Source organism: Pseudophryne corroboree, unplaced genomic scaffold (assembly GCF_028390025.1).
Source record: "Pseudophryne corroboree isolate aPseCor3 unplaced genomic scaffold, aPseCor3.hap2 scaffold_144, whole genome shotgun sequence".
NCBI classification, from domain to species: Eukaryota; Metazoa; Chordata; class Amphibia; order Anura; family Myobatrachidae; genus Pseudophryne; species Pseudophryne corroboree.
In genome coordinates this window covers 1,058,519-1,077,639 of record NW_026968068.1, presented here as the reverse complement: position 1 = coordinate 1,077,639, position 19,121 = coordinate 1,058,519, and positions in this window count along the sequence as shown.

Genomic DNA, 19,121 nt, shown 5'->3' with positions numbered 1-19,121 from the left:
TGTGTCGACATGTCTGAGGTAGAAGGCTCTCCTAGAGAGGAGCAGGAGCAAATTAATGTGGTGTCTCCATCGACAACGCCGACACCTGACTGAATGGATATGTGAAATGTTTTATGTGCTAATGTAAACTTATTACACAAGAGATTAGACAAAGCTGAAGCTAGGGAACAGTCAGGGAGTCAACCCATGCCTGTCCCTATGTCGCAGGGACCTTCGGGGTCTCAAAAGCGCCCACTATCCCAAATAGTTGACACAGATACCGACACGGATTCTGACTCCAGTGTCGACTACGATGATGCAAAGTTACAGCCAAAATTGGCTAAATGTATTCGATATATGATTATTGCAATAAAAGATGTTTTGCACATCACAGAGTCCCCTGTCCCTGACACGAGGGTACACATGTATAAGGGAAAGAAACCTGAGATAACCTTTCCCCCCTCACATGAGTTGAACGAATTATGTGAAAAAGCTTGGGAATCTCCAGACAAAAAGCTGCAGATTCCCAAAAGGATTCTTATGGCGTATCCTTTCCCGCCAATGGACAGGATACGGTGGGAATCCTCCCCTAGGGTGGATAAAGCATTGACACGCTTATCCAAAAAGGTAGCGCTGCCATCCCAGGATACGGCTACCATCAGGGACCATGCTGACCGCAAGCAGGAGGTTACCCTAAAGTCCATTTACACACATTCTGGTACCTTACTCAGACCGGCAATTGCGTCGGCCGGGGTTGTAGCGCGGTGGCAGCATGGACAGATACCTTTTCAGCAGAGATTGAGACCCTAGATAAGGATGCTATGTTATTGACCATAGGGCATATAAAAGATGCTGTCCTATATATGAGAGATGCTCAAAGTGACATTAGTCTACTGGGTTCTAGAATAAACGCTATGTCGATTTCTGCTAGACGAGTCCTATGGACCCGGCAATGGACAGGTGATGCCGACTCAAAAAGGCATATGGAGGTTTTACCTTACAGGGGTGAGGAATTGTTTGGGGAAGGTCTCTCGGACCTAGTCTCCACAGCTACAGCTGGTAAATCAAATTTTTTGCCTTATATTCCCTCACAGCCTAAGAAAGCACCATATTATCAAATGCAGTCCTTTCGATCACAGAGAAACAAGAAAGTACGAGGTGCGTCCTTTCTTGCCAGAGGTAAGGGCAGAGGGAAGAAGCTGCACAACACAGCTAGTTCCCAGGAACAGAAGTCCTCCCCGGCCTCTACAAAATCCACCGCATGACGCTGGGGCTCCGCTAAAGGAGTCCGCCCAGTTGGGGGCACGTCTTCGAGTTTTCAGCCACATCTGGGTTCATTCGCAGGTGGATCCCTAGGCAATAGAAATTGTTTCTCAGGGTTACAAGCTGAAATTCGAAGAGGTGCCTCCTCGCCGGTTTTTCAAATCGGCCCTACCATCTTCTCCCCAGGAAAGGGAGATAGTGTTAAATGCAATTCACAAATTGTATCTTCAACAGGTGGTGGTCAAGGTTCCCCTGCTTCAACAAGGAAAGGGAAATTATTCGACCCTGTTTGTAGTCCCAAAACCGGACGGTTTGGTCAGACCCATATTAAATTTAAAATCCCTGAACCTATACTTGAAAAGGTTCAAGTTCAAGATGGAATCGCTAAGAGCGGTCATCGCCAGCCTAGAAGGGGGGGATTTTATGATATCTCTGGACATAAAGGATGCATACCTTCATGTACTCATTTATCCACCTCATCAGGCGTACCTAAGATTTGCGGTACAGTATTGTCATTACCAATTTCAGACGTTGCCGTTTGGTCTCTCCAGAATTTTCTCCGAGAATTTTCACCAAGGTAATGACGGAAATTATGGTGCTCCTGCGAAAGCAAGGTGTCACAATTATCCCGTACTTGAACGATCTCCTCATAAAAGCGAGATCAAGAGAGCAGTTGCTGAACAGCGTATAACTTTCACTGAAGGTGTTACAGCAACACGGCTGGATTCTCAATATCCCGAAGTCGCAGTTGGTTCCTACGACTCGTCTGACTTTGCTTGGGCATTATTCTGGATACGGACCAGAAAAGGGGTTATCTTCCGATAGAAAAGGCCCAGGAACTCATGACTCTGGTCAGGAACCTATTGAAACCAAAACAGGTGTCAGTGCATCACTGCACTCGAGTCCTGGGAATGATGGTGGCATCATACGAGGCCATTCCCTTTGGCAGGTTCCATGCGAGGATCTTGCAATGGGACCTACTGGACAAGTGGTCCGGGTCACATCTACAGATTCATCAGTTGATCACCCTGTCCCCCAGGGCCAGGGTATCTCTCCTGTGGTGGCTGCAGAGTGCTCACCTTCTAGAGGGCCGCAGGTTCGGCATTCAGGACTGGATCCTGGTGACCACGAACGCGAGCCTCCGAGGTTGGGGAGCAGCCACACAGGGAAGAAATTTCCAAGGTCTTTGGTCAAGTCAGGAGACTTGTCTTCACATCAACATCCTGGAGCTAAGGGCCATATACAACGCCCTATGTCAAGCGGAGACCTTACTTCGCGACCAACCAGTTCTGATCCAGTCAGACAACGTCACCGCAGTAGTTCATGTAAACCGCCAAGGCGGCACAAGGAGCAGAGTGGCGATGGCGGAAGCCACCAGAATTCTTCGCTGGGCGGAGAATCATGTAAGCTGTCAAAGTCAGAAAAATATCACGATGCACACTGCCATATTTGCACCTCATATGTGTCCCTGCTGCGCATGCGTGCGCTCTCCCGTGCGTGCGCATACTCGCTGTTGCGGGCACCCGCAGGCGCACGGTATGCGCATTTACGGTAGAGATTGTGTGCGTCTAGCGGGCAACTCTTTCGTTACATATTTTCACCATATAATGCATTTTGTAGATTATGGTCCCTTTGATAGATTCTGAAAGTTTAGTTAATGTAGTATGTTCCTGGACAGAGAGATCCCTCATTGTTTGATACGAAGGGTCAGACAGGAGTAATACAGTGGTGTTTAGTATCCATCGGAAGAGTATTTAATTAGCAATATTCCGGTGTTGGTTTGAAGCGGATCAATCGCTCGTGCGAATAGTTATGGACATAAGAAGTTTATGAACATTTACTGTATTTGCACTTACTTATCCATGCGGCGGGAAACCCAGTTTCCCTCCCACCTGAGCTGTTGGAAATAGTCACAGCCCACCTGTATGAATCAACCTATGACCTTTTGTTATAATGCAAAGACGAATTCCTGTGTCCAATGAACAATGAGATTGTAGGGACCATTGAATTGTATTGTGTGTGGGGCATAAATAGACAGGCCGATCACATCCAGCACTCACTCTTCATCGGTTATCATTGCTGAAAATCGGGAGCTGGATGTCCAGAGGCGCATGCAATCGTTTCCTTTGTGCGTAAGTTTTCTCCGTAATCATATTGTCTTTTCTTGTTATTATGGGCCATATCTTTCTCTCTCGCTCTTCTCTTTCTCTCATTTTCTCTTAAACGTGCTTGTATTGTATTTACTGTGTAGTTACCTGGTTAGTTAGTCTATGTTATATTGTAGTGTATGACTTGTATTGTGTTAATTCTTTTGCAAGTATAACATTCATAATATATATATTAGGCGTTGGACCCTAAGCACGGTATTTGTGTATTTCTTATAGTGTTAAGTATTCTCAGAGCGTCGGTGACGCTCGAACAGCTTTTGAGTTAATAAGGTTATACAGTGTTGCATTTACACCCTATCTCTACACTAAGGTTTTACAGCAAATTACATTGTTTGTGGTTTAGACATAAAGGTTTAACATTGTGAGCGTCGGCGCCGCTCGTGATCTCCTCGTGGTCTCGAGCGTCCGCTACGCTGATAGCGTAGCATTACGGTAGTCGCTCACCTATAAGTGTGCCCGATACCAACAGCGTATTCTCGTGAGCGTCTGTATCGCTCGAGCAGCCCGCTCCCGATACAGCGTCCGTTACGCTATAGCGAACCATTACGTTAGTCAGCAGCCAATAGCGTGCCTGCCTGTGATCTCTTGGCCGTGAGCGAACGTGACGCTTGAGCGTCTCGACCACGGCTAAGCGATTGTTACGCAACGAGCGTACCCTTACGGTACTCCATACGCAAATAGCGTACAGTGTTCTTAGACCTCACAAAGGGTTTTAAATAAGATAAATATTTAGCTTTATCAATTGGCGGCTCGTCCTGTCCTTCACATATCTCTGCTAGGTAATTTCAGCAGACATTATCCATCAGCAAAGGGTGGGAGATCATATTCTTCGCAGTGCTGACGGGTTAAGCGTCTGTTTCGCTTAGTAAAGGGTGCTGAAGGAATCCGGGAACCGGAGGTAAGAACAACACACTAGTGTCTTTTAAAACTGTTTATTTCTATCTTGCGTACGCACACACGCATATCTGCATTTCTTTTTCATTCGTGTATTTTCATATATCACTCTCCTGTTTGCCATTTTATAATTGATAAAACGTGCTAAGAGAGATTTGTCGCTATTTCATAGTTAAAGTGTAAAAGTAATGCGTTAAGGGATAAAGTGTAAAGCACACACGCAGCTCTACCTAAAGGTAAAAGGAGAGATTGGTGTGTTGCACGGTAGACGATCGAGGATCATCTACATTGATAAAACGTGTTAGTTGTGTTACGGTGGACATTGGTTTTGTATACACGTGTCTCTAACAAAAGGCTGAGACTCGCGTACGCAAAGGCCGACGCACGTAGCGTAAATTACGCAACGGAGCGTCTGGGTACGCCCACGTAACTCAAATCACACGATAGTGTTGATTTTTAAATAGCACAATAAGCGATAAATAGCGCAATAAGCGATAAATAGCGCAACAGGCGATAAATAGCGCAACAAGCGATAAATAGCGCAACAGGCGATAAATAGCGCAAATCTATTTTAAATCCGAAATTTAAATTAACAGATCCTTCTCCAAATTTACAACACATCTGGTCTAAAGAAAAATTTCTGCGCAGAAATAGAAATAGAAACAAAAGTGTGTATGTGGTGAGTGAGTGTTTGTTTTTACAATTTTGGGGATTGAACCACAGAAATCATCGAGTTCTCGTGAAGTACATACGTGTAAGTGACATACGTGGTGGCTAGGGAGGCATCTCTGGTTAAACATAAAATTTGAGCATTAGAGTGTAGCAGACCAGGAGGTCATACTGTAACAGACCAGGAGGTCGCATAACAGACCAGGAGGTCCAAGTACAGCAGACAAGGAAGTCCGCTATAGAGACAAGGCACAACACCAAGAAGGGTTGGTGCGACACCCATATAGGCCATAAAAAGCTCAGGCTGAAGGAATTCGCAGCTGCTGAATGTCGATTCCACTTGTCGCTCCGTACATAAGATTAGTTGCTTATGTGCTGAACGATTGTACCGCACGTAATTGTGTGCATTAAGTTAGTCTGACCAGTACCATTTGTGTACAAACCCGGTCATAAAACTATTTGTACATTCTGACGTGATTTGTGTAATTTTTTATTTTCTGAAGGGAAGTTCGCTGGTCACTCAGGAATTGTCCAACAACCAATAGTTACTGGAAAGAGTAAGTGTTCTTCGGATATCTCTCGCATGTTCCAGTAAATAGAGGTTCATAGGGGCCCTGGGTCGAGTACGCCAGCGCTATATCAGTGTGTGGGCGTATTGGTCGGCGTGGGCGAGTGAGTGAGGTGCTCGGTAAACTTCACCGTCAACCTATCTTTTAATATTTTGGTTTTTTGTAAGGGTTCGCTGAAGACCCTGAGATAAAGGTCAGAGGTAGAGCAAGCAACACCTGCAAATTATGGGGGCCAGTTGTTCAGGAAGGGGGCGATCAACCTCGGTTCGGGTTGATTCAGTAAACCGACCAGTCGGGTCGGCAAGGTATGTAATGTGTGAAAAATATGGTTTACATACAGAAATTTTATGTGATGAATGGGAGAGAATGACAGTACATGACGGGGAGAAATTCCCAAGAGTAGGTAGCTTCAGCCTAGAAGTGTTAATGAATTTAAGGAGGAGGATATGTCTCATTAAATCAACAAAGAGACGAATCCAACATTATGATTATTTGCAGCTATGGCAACAGGAGGGTGAAATACAGAGAGGATTGGCTCTGGCGGCGGGATCTGGCCCTATCAGGAAACTGATAGCCACGGCCCCGCCGCCACCATACATATCAGGAGAGAAATTGGTTGCGGAGAATGACGCATCAGGGGGTAACAAACAGGCACTTAGCAACTGTATAAATGTTAAGGATAATGTTAATAAGTTAACCAATGCAAGTATTAACCCGTGCAAGTTGTACCCTGTTTTGAACTTTCCCCAGGAGTGTGATCAAGAGGACGAATCGGCAACAATATCGGCGCTCTCTCTAGCAGCCACTATATCAGAAACAACAGTAGGCACGGCCCAACCCATAAGATTAGTAACAAAGCCCCCTAGCGGAGGGACAGGTGAGGTCGTATCAACGGGTAAGTACGGCACCTTACACTATGCTGAAACCATTTCACCACAGGCTGTAGAATCTACACAGAATGATGTTAGTAGACTTAATCCTGTTAGGGTAATAGCTGTTCCAAATGGGAAAACTGACACATCAGGAGTCACTCCTATCAGGAACATTGCCATGTATAGCCCATTTTCCAGAATGGAATTAAGGACCATAGTGTCTGAATTCCATGACCCCAGAAAAGACTTAGTTGCTAGCCAAAAATACATCAGAGACCTAGGAAACACTTTAGAGCCCAATAACAAAGACTGGCAGATATTGCTGAGGGCATGTTTACCCTCCAATGTCGACTCAGCTCAATTTTTAGCTGACTGTGGATTGGATCTGGATGTACCTCTTACAGATGTGTACAACAAAGATAACGTAAAAAGAATAAATTTACAGTTAAAGGAGTATTTCCCAGCTGTAGCCAAATGGAATAGAATTTTTTCCATTAAACAAAAAGAGACAGAAACAGCTGCTGATTATTTTCACCGGGCATTATTAGAAATGGCAAAGTACACTGGCATAGAGGACATTAGGACCAATGCAAACCATCAAGAAGTAGCAGTATCTGTGCTAATGGATGGTTTAAAAGAAGCATTAAAGACAAGGGTACAGACCACGCAACCATGTTGGCGAGGTCTGTCAGTGGCTACTTTGAGAGAGGCTGCTATTGATCACGACCGGAATATCACCAGACACAGGGAGTCGCAAGGTGATAAGTTAATGTCAGTAAGTATACAGGCCCTGACCACAAAACAGCCTGTGTTTATATCACCAAACCCTGTGGGTAAGTCAAATGTGGTAACATGTTATTTTTGTCATAAACAGGGACACATAGCACGAGACTGTAGAGCGAAAAATTCGCAAAGATCTTACCAACCCCCTAGACAACGACACGACACACGACATTGGGAGCAAGGTCCGCAGAGACGGAGTTATGAGCCACATGCAGGAGAAACAAAAAGATACCCCCCGAACAGAGACTGGCAAACTCCTGGCAGTTCCCATTTAACCCCTTCACAAGTAGTTGCTGCCAGCGGGATTCAGGGAGGTCACCATACCCAATAGGGGTGTGGCCATACCTGTAATCTGCAGCCAGTAAAATTGATTGCAAGCCTTGGGAGTGAACCTGAAATTGCAATCAATGTAGCTGGTAAATCATTAAACTTTCTTGTAGACACAGGGGCGGCCAAATCAGTGATAAATTCGACAGTGGGCATGAGAACCACTGGTAAGACAATTCCAGCCATAGGGGTAACGGGAGTAGTCCAGCACTACCCTGTTAGCAAACCAGCCGAGATTACAGTAGGGCCTTTACATACCAAGCATTCCTTTTTGCTGGCTGCATCGGCACCGACTAATCTCCTGGGAAGAGACTTATTGTGTAAAATGGGGTGCGTCATTTATTGTACTCCTGAAGGTGTATTCTTGGACATACCTGAGAATCACGCTCAGGAAGTGCGAGACATGTTAGACTCCCCATCAAAATTAATGTCACATACCATTATGACAAATAGGACTCCATCCCAAGTAGAAGAAATGACATCCCAGATACCAGAGTCACTTTGGACTAAAGATGGACAGGACACTGGATTAATGGCAAACGTAGCTCCAGTAGTTGTACAAGTAAAAGATGGTAGGATAGCTCCAAAAATCCCACAGTACCCTCTGAAGCCAGAGGTGGAGTTAGGAGTGTATCCCGTAATAGAGCGCTTGCTACAACAGGGTATTCTGGTAAGAACGTCCAGCACTGCCAATAGTCCCATCTTCCCTGTGAAAAAGAGTGGGGGGAGGGGTTACCGGCTAGTGCAGGATCTAAGGGGGATCAACAAAATAGTTGAGAGTCAGTTCCCCGTAGTGCCAAATCCAGCTGTCATCCTTATGCAAATCCCTCCCACTGCGAAATTTTTCACTGTTATTGACCTCTGCTCCGCTTTCTTTTCGGTACCTCTGCACCCTGACAGCCAATATTTGTTTGCATTCACATACAGAGGAGTCCAATACACATGGACTCGATTACCACAAGGTTTCATAGACAGTCCAAGTATATTTTCCCAGGCTTTGCATGATTGTTTACAGTCTTTCCAACCAGAGAGTGGATCAGTATTAATACAGTACGTGGATGATCTACTACTGTGTTCTGATTCATTGGAAGCATCCCTGAAGGATACGAAACAGCTCCTGTTTCATCTTTCAGACACAGGACACAAGGTTTCCAAAGACAAGTTGCAATTATGCCAAACTAAGGTAAAATATTTGGGACACTGTCTAACACAAGGACTGAGACACCTGACCACTGATAGAATTCCAGCAATTAGAGACATGACTCTGCCAAAAACCCAGCAACAGATCAGAACATTTTTAGGAATGTGTGGGTATTGCCGTAACTGGATCCCAGGGTTTTCCATTCTAGCGTTACCTCTGCAGGAGATGGTCTCCTCAAACAAACCTGATCGGATTTCGCATACAGACGAGTCCGAGATGGCATTTGAGAGACTTAAACAGTGCCTAACGCAGGCACCAGCATTAGGTATGCCAGACTATGGGAAACCCTTTGAGCTGTACGGAACAGAAAGTGCTGGTTGCGCGGCAGGCGTCTTAACCCAAAAGCACGGTGATGCCAGCAGGCCAGTAGCATACTACAGCGCTCAGCTAGACACGGTAGCGCGATCCCTCCCCACATGCTTGCGAAGCGTCGCTGCGATAGCATTGCTAGTAACGAAAAGCGAAGATGTAGTGCTAGGTCACAACCTCACAATTCATACACCACATGCAGTGTCAGCCTTGCTAAATTCTGCCCAAACCAGGCACGTCTCATCAGCGCGGTTTACAAGATGGGAATTGGCACTAATGGCCCCCGTAAACATCACCATAAGGAGATGCAGTGCATTAAATCCTGCAACATATCTCCCAGGTGTGCCTGGACAGGCACAAAGGGTGGAGGATGAGAGTGGTGGGGAAGGAGAATTTAACACACAGAAGGACACACATGATTGTATGGAATATTTGACCCAAAATTTTACCGCAAGGCCTGACATCAGTGACAACCCGCTGGAAAATGTAGATCTAACTTTCTACACGGACGGTAGTTGTCACAGACAGTCAGACTCGGGAGACTTGTGTACTGGATACGCAGTCGTAGATGACCAAGGCATCATAGAAGCGGAACCGCTAGGCCCACCTCACTCAGCCCAGGTTGCTGAACTGGTCGCCCTAACCAGAGCATGTGAATTGGCTAAGGGCAAATCAGCCAATATCTACACCGACTCTAGATACGCATTCGGGGTAGTCCATGATTTCGGAGCCCTATGGCGCCTCAGAAATTTCATGACGGCAGCTGGTACACCGGTAGCGCATGCAGCTCACATCAAAAGGCTTCTAACAGCGATACAGGAACCCGACAGAGTGGCTGTTATCAAGTGTAAAGCACACACATATAGCCAGGACCCAGTATCACTTGGTAACAGCCGAGCAGACGAAGCAGCTAAGTTAGCAGCTGGTACCCCCAGACAGACAGACACCACACAACTGATGGTATTTAATACCATCAACACACAGAAGTTGTGTGAAATGCAAAATTTGTGTTCCACACAGGAAAAGGCAGTCTGGAAGGCGAAGGGATATGGCCAGGAGTCCTCAGGACTCTGGACGGATGGACAAGGTAAACCGGTGGCCGCCAGAGCATATCTTCCATGTTTAGCTGAGGCAGCTCACGGGCTGACTCATCTGGGCAAGGAAGGAAAGTGCAAGTTGGTAAGAGCATATTGGTGCGCCCCAGGATTTTCATCTCATGCAAGTAAGAGAGCAATGTCATGCCTTACCTGTTTGAGAAAGAATATCGGAAAGGCAATACCAACAGAACCATCTCATATCCCACCTGCAGGCGGTCCTTTCCAGGCAATACAGATTGACTTCATTCAATTACCCCCTTGTCGAAATTTGAAATATGTACTTGTTTGTATAGATGTGTTCTCAAATTGGGTTGAAGCATTCCCGGCGGCCACAAATACCGCTATGTTTACTGCTAAGAAAATTGTGCAGGAATTTGTATGTAGATATGGTATCCCTAGAATTATCGAAAGTGATAGGGGTACCCATTTTACAGGTGATGTCTTTCAAGGAATGTGTAAGTTGATGGGAATTGATAGCAAGCTGCACACTCCATACCGTCCACAGGCGAGTGCGAAGGTGGAAAGAGTGAATAGCACTATTAAAAATAATTTGAGCAAAGTTATGGCAGAAACAGGATTGACATGGCCAGAAGCTTTACCCATTGTACTGTACAGCATCAGAACCACTCCCAGGTCCCCTCTTAATCTGTCCCCTTTTGAAATCTTGTTTGGTCGACAACCGCATGTTATGATTAACCCTCAGGATGATTTGAAGTGTAACAATGAAGTGACTGTAAAGTACCTGGTTAATATGAGTAAACAGCTAAGGAATCAAAATAATAATTTGAAGTTGGTGATTCCTGATTTACCAGATAGTAATTGTCATGACATTGAACCTGGGGAGTATGTAATGATACGAAATTTTCTACGCTCAGGTTGCCTTATTGACAGATGGGAAGGACCATACCAAGTCTTATTGACTAGCACTACAGCATTGAAAGTTGCCGAGAGAGAGACTTGGGTTCATTCGTCCCATTGTAAGAAGGTTGCTGATCCAGAGAGGTCCCGTGATAAGGAACAGACGGTAGAGGACGTTGTATCACTGGAGTGTCTGTTCCAGGAGGACTGAGGCGGCACCTGAGCATTGAAAATCACAAGATCAAAAGCAGTTGTCGATTCCCTGTTCCCTTTTATTGTTTTTCTCCAACTTCCCATCCCCTCTCCCTCAAATTATTTTCCCCCCCTTCTCATTCTTCTTCGTTTCCTCCTATAAGATGGACTTGCCCCAAGAGACTGTGATCCGGATTTTCCTGTTGACCATGATGTTGACCAGAGCAGTCTGTTCCGGCGAGAGTACCATGGAGGTCGAGAGAGATTCTGGAATGGGTTCTGATGACAGAGATGGAGGCGTAGTTTTCCGAGAACAACATAATCAACAAGCAAAGGCGAGTATCAGAAAACGATCCGATAGCATTGACAATAGAAGGAATTGTGAAGGATTGTTAGCTGAAGAAAACTGTATCTGTAGGCTCTGTGACAACGTAGTCGAGGATGGGTGCATTAAGAAATGCCAATCCAGTTTTAATATCCACATGGACCGGCATCCCTTGAGTGACTATCACTCCTTAGTGGGTAGCGTGTTAAATCAAACAGATTGTTGGGTATGCTCTCAAGTACCTCAAGGTCATAGCAAATCAGGACTAGTACCATTTCCTTTAACGATAGGGGAGGTACTTGAGCTAAGTGGTGGGAGACCGGTGGACAGGAGGTTTAATATCTCCAGTCCTCCTAGTTTGAAGCTCCACCAATATCATGTGGATAGATCCCTCATATGTTTTAACATTTCCAATCCCCGAAAGCCGGGAAATTGGGAAGTGTCATGGAGTAACCAAACCATGACCTTTTCATATAGAGCAGATAGAATGCCGACAGATACAGAGCTTATACGCCACATAGCCAGTAGAGGAAAATCTTTCCGGTATAGGTATACCCTAGGAAGTAGGATTACGAGAGTTGGAGAGGTATCACCAGGATACTGTGCACATATCGTACAAGCTGATACGTGTACTAGACAGATGGGAGAATTAGGGTTAGGAGATTTCACATGGAAAATGTGTAATATGGTTATGTCCTACTCCGTCCCATATGTTCTCCCCGATGATGCATATTTCATATGCGGGAGGAAGGCGTATAAGTGGCTTGCCCCAAACTCTGAAGGATTGTGTTATATTGGAAAAGTATTGCTTGAGGTAATGACTGTATCACATGCCAAAATGAAAGACATACACCGTGTTGCCCAAACTCCTTATACTCACACCCATTACGAGCACGTAGTTAAACGGCACCTGATAGAAAGAACAGAGCACCCGGCCTCTGACATGATCCATGAATCAACCGGGATTCAGTTTCTACTTGCGTTAGACCTCACTCGCACCGCCAGAGGAGTGTTGAATTATAAATACATATCTGCGCTCGCAAATTTGTTAGACAATATCACAGAAATGTATGATGACACATTTAGGTATACTGGAAGAGAACTTCAAGCTTATAAAACAGAACTAGTTCAGCATAGAATGATTCTCAATTATCTCACAGCAGTAACAGGTGGATATTGTGTCACACTGGCAACGCAGTACGGCGTGAAATGCTGCACATATATAACGAATAGTACCGAGGACCCGGTCGAGGTCATAGACCAAAAGATGGACGATATTCTCCAATTGAAGTGGGAATTTCGCAGGAGACACAATCTCACCCTTGCTGCTGTGAGTAATGAGCTGACTAGTTGGGTGTCATGGTTGAACCCGCGAAATTGGTTCTCCGGTTTAGGAGAATGGGCTCAAGGAGTTATAATGGATGTAGGGAAGTTTCTCCTATGTATCTTAGGTGTTATCATAACGATTGGCTTGATATTTAGATGCGGTCAGGCTTTAACGAAGTGCAAACGAAGTACCAGGGTGATGAGTTTAAGGAGTGAGGAAATTGTAATGCGATTTCTACGGTCCGTTTCTTTCATCTGTTTTTCCGTTTTCCTCTGAGGTAAAAAGACCCACTTGGACGAGGAATTTGATGAGCCGATATACAGACAACAGATGGATTAAAGAAGAAGTTTTGACAACCTTATACACAGATTTTTGATGAACTATGCCATAGATCCCCAGTTTCCCTAGAAATTTTAAAATTACGCTAGCCCAACACTTTTGTAAATCTATGGACATTGACAAAGCTTTTTGCTCGCACCTTATGGGCAAAAGCACAAAGAAGACTGCATTCAACAGACACCAAACAAGACCTCAATCGACGAATGTTCATTAACCTGACATAGAATACCACTGCATTTACCGTAATTATGTATTTTCTTCATCTCTACAACCTTCAGGTAATTACACACATAGTATAGGGAATACAGGCACAGATATCAGCAATCACATATTCCCCCATTCATGTATCATCAACTAAAATGTGCTCCCCATTTTTGTTACAACCAAAATCCGAAAAAAGCTTGGTAAAGTTTGACAGCCCATCCACAGACCCGTACCACGGGATAAGAAGGAATTCAAATGTATACTTCGCAATACCTCGAAGCTTGATTTAAAACACGTACGGCACGATGATACATGACCCCCCAAACATGGATTCATACACACATGCTTCTGCTATCTCACTAGGTCATACCCTTTTCCTACCTTCTCCTCTCCTCCCCTACCCAACCATGTAAATGTATTAACCCCTGACATATATTTTTCTCTTTTTGAAATGTTTTAGGAAGTGGCAGTTATTGTTGACTGCCAAAGGGTGGACTGTCAAAGTCAGAAAAATATCACGATGCACACTGCCATATTTGCACCTCATATGTGTCCCTGCTGCGCATGCGTGCGCTCTCCCGTGCGTGCGCATACTCGCTGGTTAAATCTAGGATCGAGCACGGTGGCCAAAATGTAGTGCTCTGATTTCAACAGATTGACCACCCGTGAATCCTGGTTAAGCGAATGAAGGGCTCCATCCACAAGTCCCACATGCCTAGCGGAATCGCTCTGTCTTAGCTCCTCCTTCAATGTCTCCAGCTTCTTCTGCAAAAGCCTGATGAGGGGAATGACCTGACTCAGGCTGGCAGTGTCTGAACTGACTTCACGTGTGGCAAGTTCAAAAGGTTGCAGAACCTTGCACAACGTTGAAATCATTCTCCACTGCGCTTGAGACAGGTGCATTCCACCTCCTATATCGTGGTCAGATGTATAGGCTTGAATGGCCTTTTGCTGCTCCTCCATCCTCTGAAGCATATAGAGGGTTGAATTCCACCTCGTTACCACTTCTTGCTTCAGATGATGGCAGGGCAGGTTCAGGCGTTTTTGGTGTTGCTCCAGTCTTCTGTACGTGGTGCCTGTACGCCGAAAGTGTCCCGCAATTCTTGTGGCCACCGACAGCATCTCTTGCACGCCCCTGTCATTTTTTAAATAATTCTGCACCACCAAATTCAAGGTATGTGCAAAACATGGGACGTGCTGGAATTTGCCCAGATATAATGCACGCACAATATTGCTGGCGTTGTCCGATGCCACAAATCCACAGGAGAGTCCAATTGGGGTAAGCCATTCTGTGATGATCTTCCTCAGTTGCCGTAAGAGGTTTTCAGCTGTGTGCGTATTCTGGAAAGCGGTGATACAAAGCGTAGCCTGCCTAGGAAAGAGTTGGCGTTTGCGAGATGCTGCTACTGGTGCCGCCGCTGTTGTTCTTGCGGCGGGAGTCAATACATCTACCCAGTGGGCTGTCACAGTCATATAGTCCTGAGTCTGCCCTGCTCCACTTGTCCACATGTCCGTGGTTAAGTGGACATTGGGTACAACTGCATTTTTTAGGACACTGGTGAGTCTTTTTCTGAGGTCTGTGTACATTTTCGGTATCGCCTGCCTAGAGAAATGGAACCTAGATGGTATTTGGTACCGGGGACACAGTACCTCAATCAAGTCTATAGTTGGCTCTGAAGTAATGATGGATACCGGAACCACGTTTCTCACTGCCCAGGATGCCAAGGCCTCAGTTATCCGCTTTGCAGCAGGATGACTGCTGTGATATTTCATCTTCCTTGCAAAGGACTGTTGGACAGTCAATTGCTTGGTGGAAGTAGTAAAAGTGGTCTTACGACTTCCCCTCTGGGATGACCATCGACTCCCAGCAGCAACAACAGCAGCGCCAGCAGCAGTAGGCGTTACACTCAAGGATGCATCGGAGGAATCCCAGGCAGGAGAGAACTCGTCAGAATTGCCAGTGACATGGCCTGCAGGACTATTGGCATTCCTGGGGAAGGAGGAAATTGACACTGAGGGAGTTGGTGGGGTGGTTTGCGTGAGCTTGGTTACAAGAGGAAGGGATTTACTGGTCAGTGGACTGCTTCCGCTGTCGCCCAAAGTTTTTGAACTTGTCACTGACTTATGATGAATGCGCTGCAGGTGACGTATAAGGGAGGATGTTCCGAGGTGGTTAACGTCCTTACCCCTACTTATTACAGCTTGACAAAGGCAACACACGGCTTGACACCTGTTGTCCGCATTTCTGTTGAAATACTTCCACACCGAAGAGCTGATTTTTTTGGTATTTTCACCAGGCATGTCAATGGCCATATTCCTCCCACGGACAACAGGTGTCTCGCCGGGTGCCTGACTTAAACAAACCACCTCACCATCAGAATCCTTCTTGTCAATTTCCTCCCCAGCGCCAGCAACACCCATATCCTCCTCATCCTGGTGTACTTCAACACTGACATCTTCAATCTGACTATCAGGAACTGGACTGCGGGTGCTCCTTCCAGCACTTGCAGGGGGCATGCAAATGGTGGAAGGTGCATGCTCTTCACGTCCAGTGTTGGGAAGGTCAGGCATCGCAACCGACACAATTGGACTCTCCTTGTGGATTTGTGATTTTGAAGAACGCACAGTTCTTTGCTGTGCTTTTGCCAGCTTAAGTCTTTTCATTTTTCTAGCGAGAGGCTGAGTGCTTCCATCCTCATGTGAAGCTGAACCACTAGCCATGAACATAGGCCAGGGCCTCAGCCGTTCCTTGCCACTCCGTGTGGTAAATGGCATATTGGCAAGTTTACGCTTCTCCTCCGACGATTTTTATTTAGATTTTTGAGTCCTTTTTTTACTGATCTTTTGTGTTTTGGATTTTACATGCTCTGTACTATGACATTGGGCATCGGCCTTGGCAGACGACGTTGATGGAATTTCATCGTCTCGGCCATGACTAGTGGCAGCAGCTTCAGCACGAGGTGGAAGTGGATCTTGATCTTTCCCTATTTTTGGAACCTCAACATTTTTGTTCTCCATATTTTAATAGGCACAACTAAAAGGCACCTCAGGTAAACAATGGAGATGGATGGATACTAGTATACTTATGGATGACGAGTGACTGACGACACAGAGGTAGCTACAGCCGTGGACTACCGTACTGCGTCTGCTAGTATAGAGATGATAATTAATGATATAAAAAATATATATATATAACTACTGTAGGTATATATAATATAATGACGGACCTGGTGGACACTGTCAGCAGACTGCTAAACTACTAGTATGAAGAAGATAGAAAAAAACTTCCACCACAGGTAGGTAGGTATACAATTATGGACGAGCACTGACGACACAGAGATAGCCACAGCCGTGGACTACCGTACTGCGTCTGCTAGTATAGAGATGATAATTAATGATATAAAAAAAAATATATATAACTACTGTAGGTATATATAATATAATGACGGACCTGGTGGACACTGTCAGCAGACTGCTAAACTACTAGTATGAAGAAGATAGAAAAAAAAAACCACCACAGTTAGGTATACAATTATGGACGAGTGACGACACAGAGGTAGGTACAGCCGTGAACTACCGTACTGCGTCTGCTAGTATAGATAATATACTAAATATATTACTACTGTAGGTATATAATATAATGACGGACCTGGTGGACACTGTCAGCAGACTCCTAAACTACTAGTATGAAGAAGATAGAAAAAAAAACCCCACCACAGGTAGGTATACAATTATGGACGAGCACTGACGACACAGAGGTAGGTACAGCCGTGGACTACCGTACTGCGTCTGCTAGTATAGATAATATAATAAATATATTACTACTGTAGGTATATAATATAATGACGGACCTGGTGGACACTGTCAGCAGACTGCTAAACTACTAGTATGAAGAAGATAAAAAAAAAACCCCACCACAGGTAGGTAGGTATACAATTATGGACGAGCACTGACGACACAGAGATAGCCACAGCCGTGGACTACCGTACTGCGTCTGCTAGTATAGATAATATAATAAATATATTACTACTGTAGGTATATAATATAATGATGGACCTGGTGGACACTGTCAGTAGACTCCTAAACTACTAGTATGAAGAAGATAGAAAAAAAAAAACCACCACAGGTAGGTAGGTATACAATTATGGACGAGCACTGACGACACAGAGATAGCCACAGCCGTGGACTACCGTACTGCGTCTGCTAATATAGAGATGATAAAGATGAAAAAAAAATATATAACACTACTGCAGATAAATATTTATATAATATATGTATGACGGACCTGCTGGACACTGTCAGCAGAATGCGTTTATAGAATAAAAAAAAAACACCACAGGAGTCCAGTTCCTGATAGTCAGATTGAAGATGTCAGTGTTGAAGTACACCAGGATGAGGAGGATATGGGTGTTGCTGGCGCTGGGGAGGAAATTGACAAGAAGGATTCTGATGGTGAGGTGGTTTGTTTAAGTCAGGCACCCGGCGAGACACCTGTTGTCCGTGGGAGGAATATGGCCATTGACATGCCTGGTGAAAATACCAAAAAAATCAGCTCTTCGGTGTGGAAGTATTTCAACAGAAATGCGGACAACAGGTGTCAAGCCGTGTGTTGCCTTTGTCAAGCTGTAATAAGTAGGGGTAAGGACGTTAACCACCTCGGAACATCCTCCCTTATACGTCACCTGCAGCGCATTCATCATAAGTCAGTGACAAGTTCAAAAACTTTGGGCGACAGCGGAAGCAGTCCACTGACCAGTAAATCCCTTCCTCTTGTAACCAAGCTCACGCAAACCACCCCACCAACTCCCTCAGTGTCAATTTCCTCCTTCCCCAGGAATGCCAATAGTCCTGCAGGCCATGTCACTGGCAATTCTGACGAGTTCTCTCCTGCCTGGGATTCCTCCGATGCATCCTTGAGTGTAACGCCTACTGCTGCTGGCGCTGCTGTTGTTGCTGCTGGGAGTCGATGGTCATCCCAGAGGGGAAGTCGTAAGACCACTTTTACTACTTCCACCAAGCAATTGACTGTCCAACAGTCCTTTGCAAGGAAGATGAAATATCACAGCAGTCATCCTGCTGCAAAGCGGATAACTGAGGCCTTGGCATCCTGGGCAGTGAGAAACGTGGTTCCGGTATCCATCATTACTTCAGAGCCAACTATAGACTTGATTGAGGTACTGTGTCCCCGGTACCAAATACCATCTAGGTTCCATTTCTCTAGGCAGGCGATACCGAAAATGTACACAGACCTCAGAAAAAGACTCACCAGTGTCCTAAAAAATGCAGTTGTACCCAATGTCCACTTAACCACGGACATGTGGACAAGTGGAGCAGGGCAGACTCAGGACTATATGACTGTGACAGCCCACTGGGTAGATGTATTGACTCCCGCCGCAAGAACAACAGCGGCGGCACCAGTAGCAGCATCTCGCAAACGCCAACTCTTTCCTAGGCAGGCTACGCTTTGTATCACCGCTTTCCAGAATACGCACACAGCTGAAAACCTCTTACGGCAACTGAGGAAGATCATCACAGAATGGCTTACCCCAATTGGACTCTCCTGTGGATTTGTGGCATCGGACAACGCCAGCAATATTGTGCGTGCATTATATCTGGGCAAATTCCAGCACGTCCCATGTTTTGCACATACCTTGAATTTGGTGGTGCAGAATTATTTAAAAAATGACAGGGGCGTGCAAGAGATGCTGTCGGTGGCCACAAGAATTGCGGGACACTTTCGGCGTA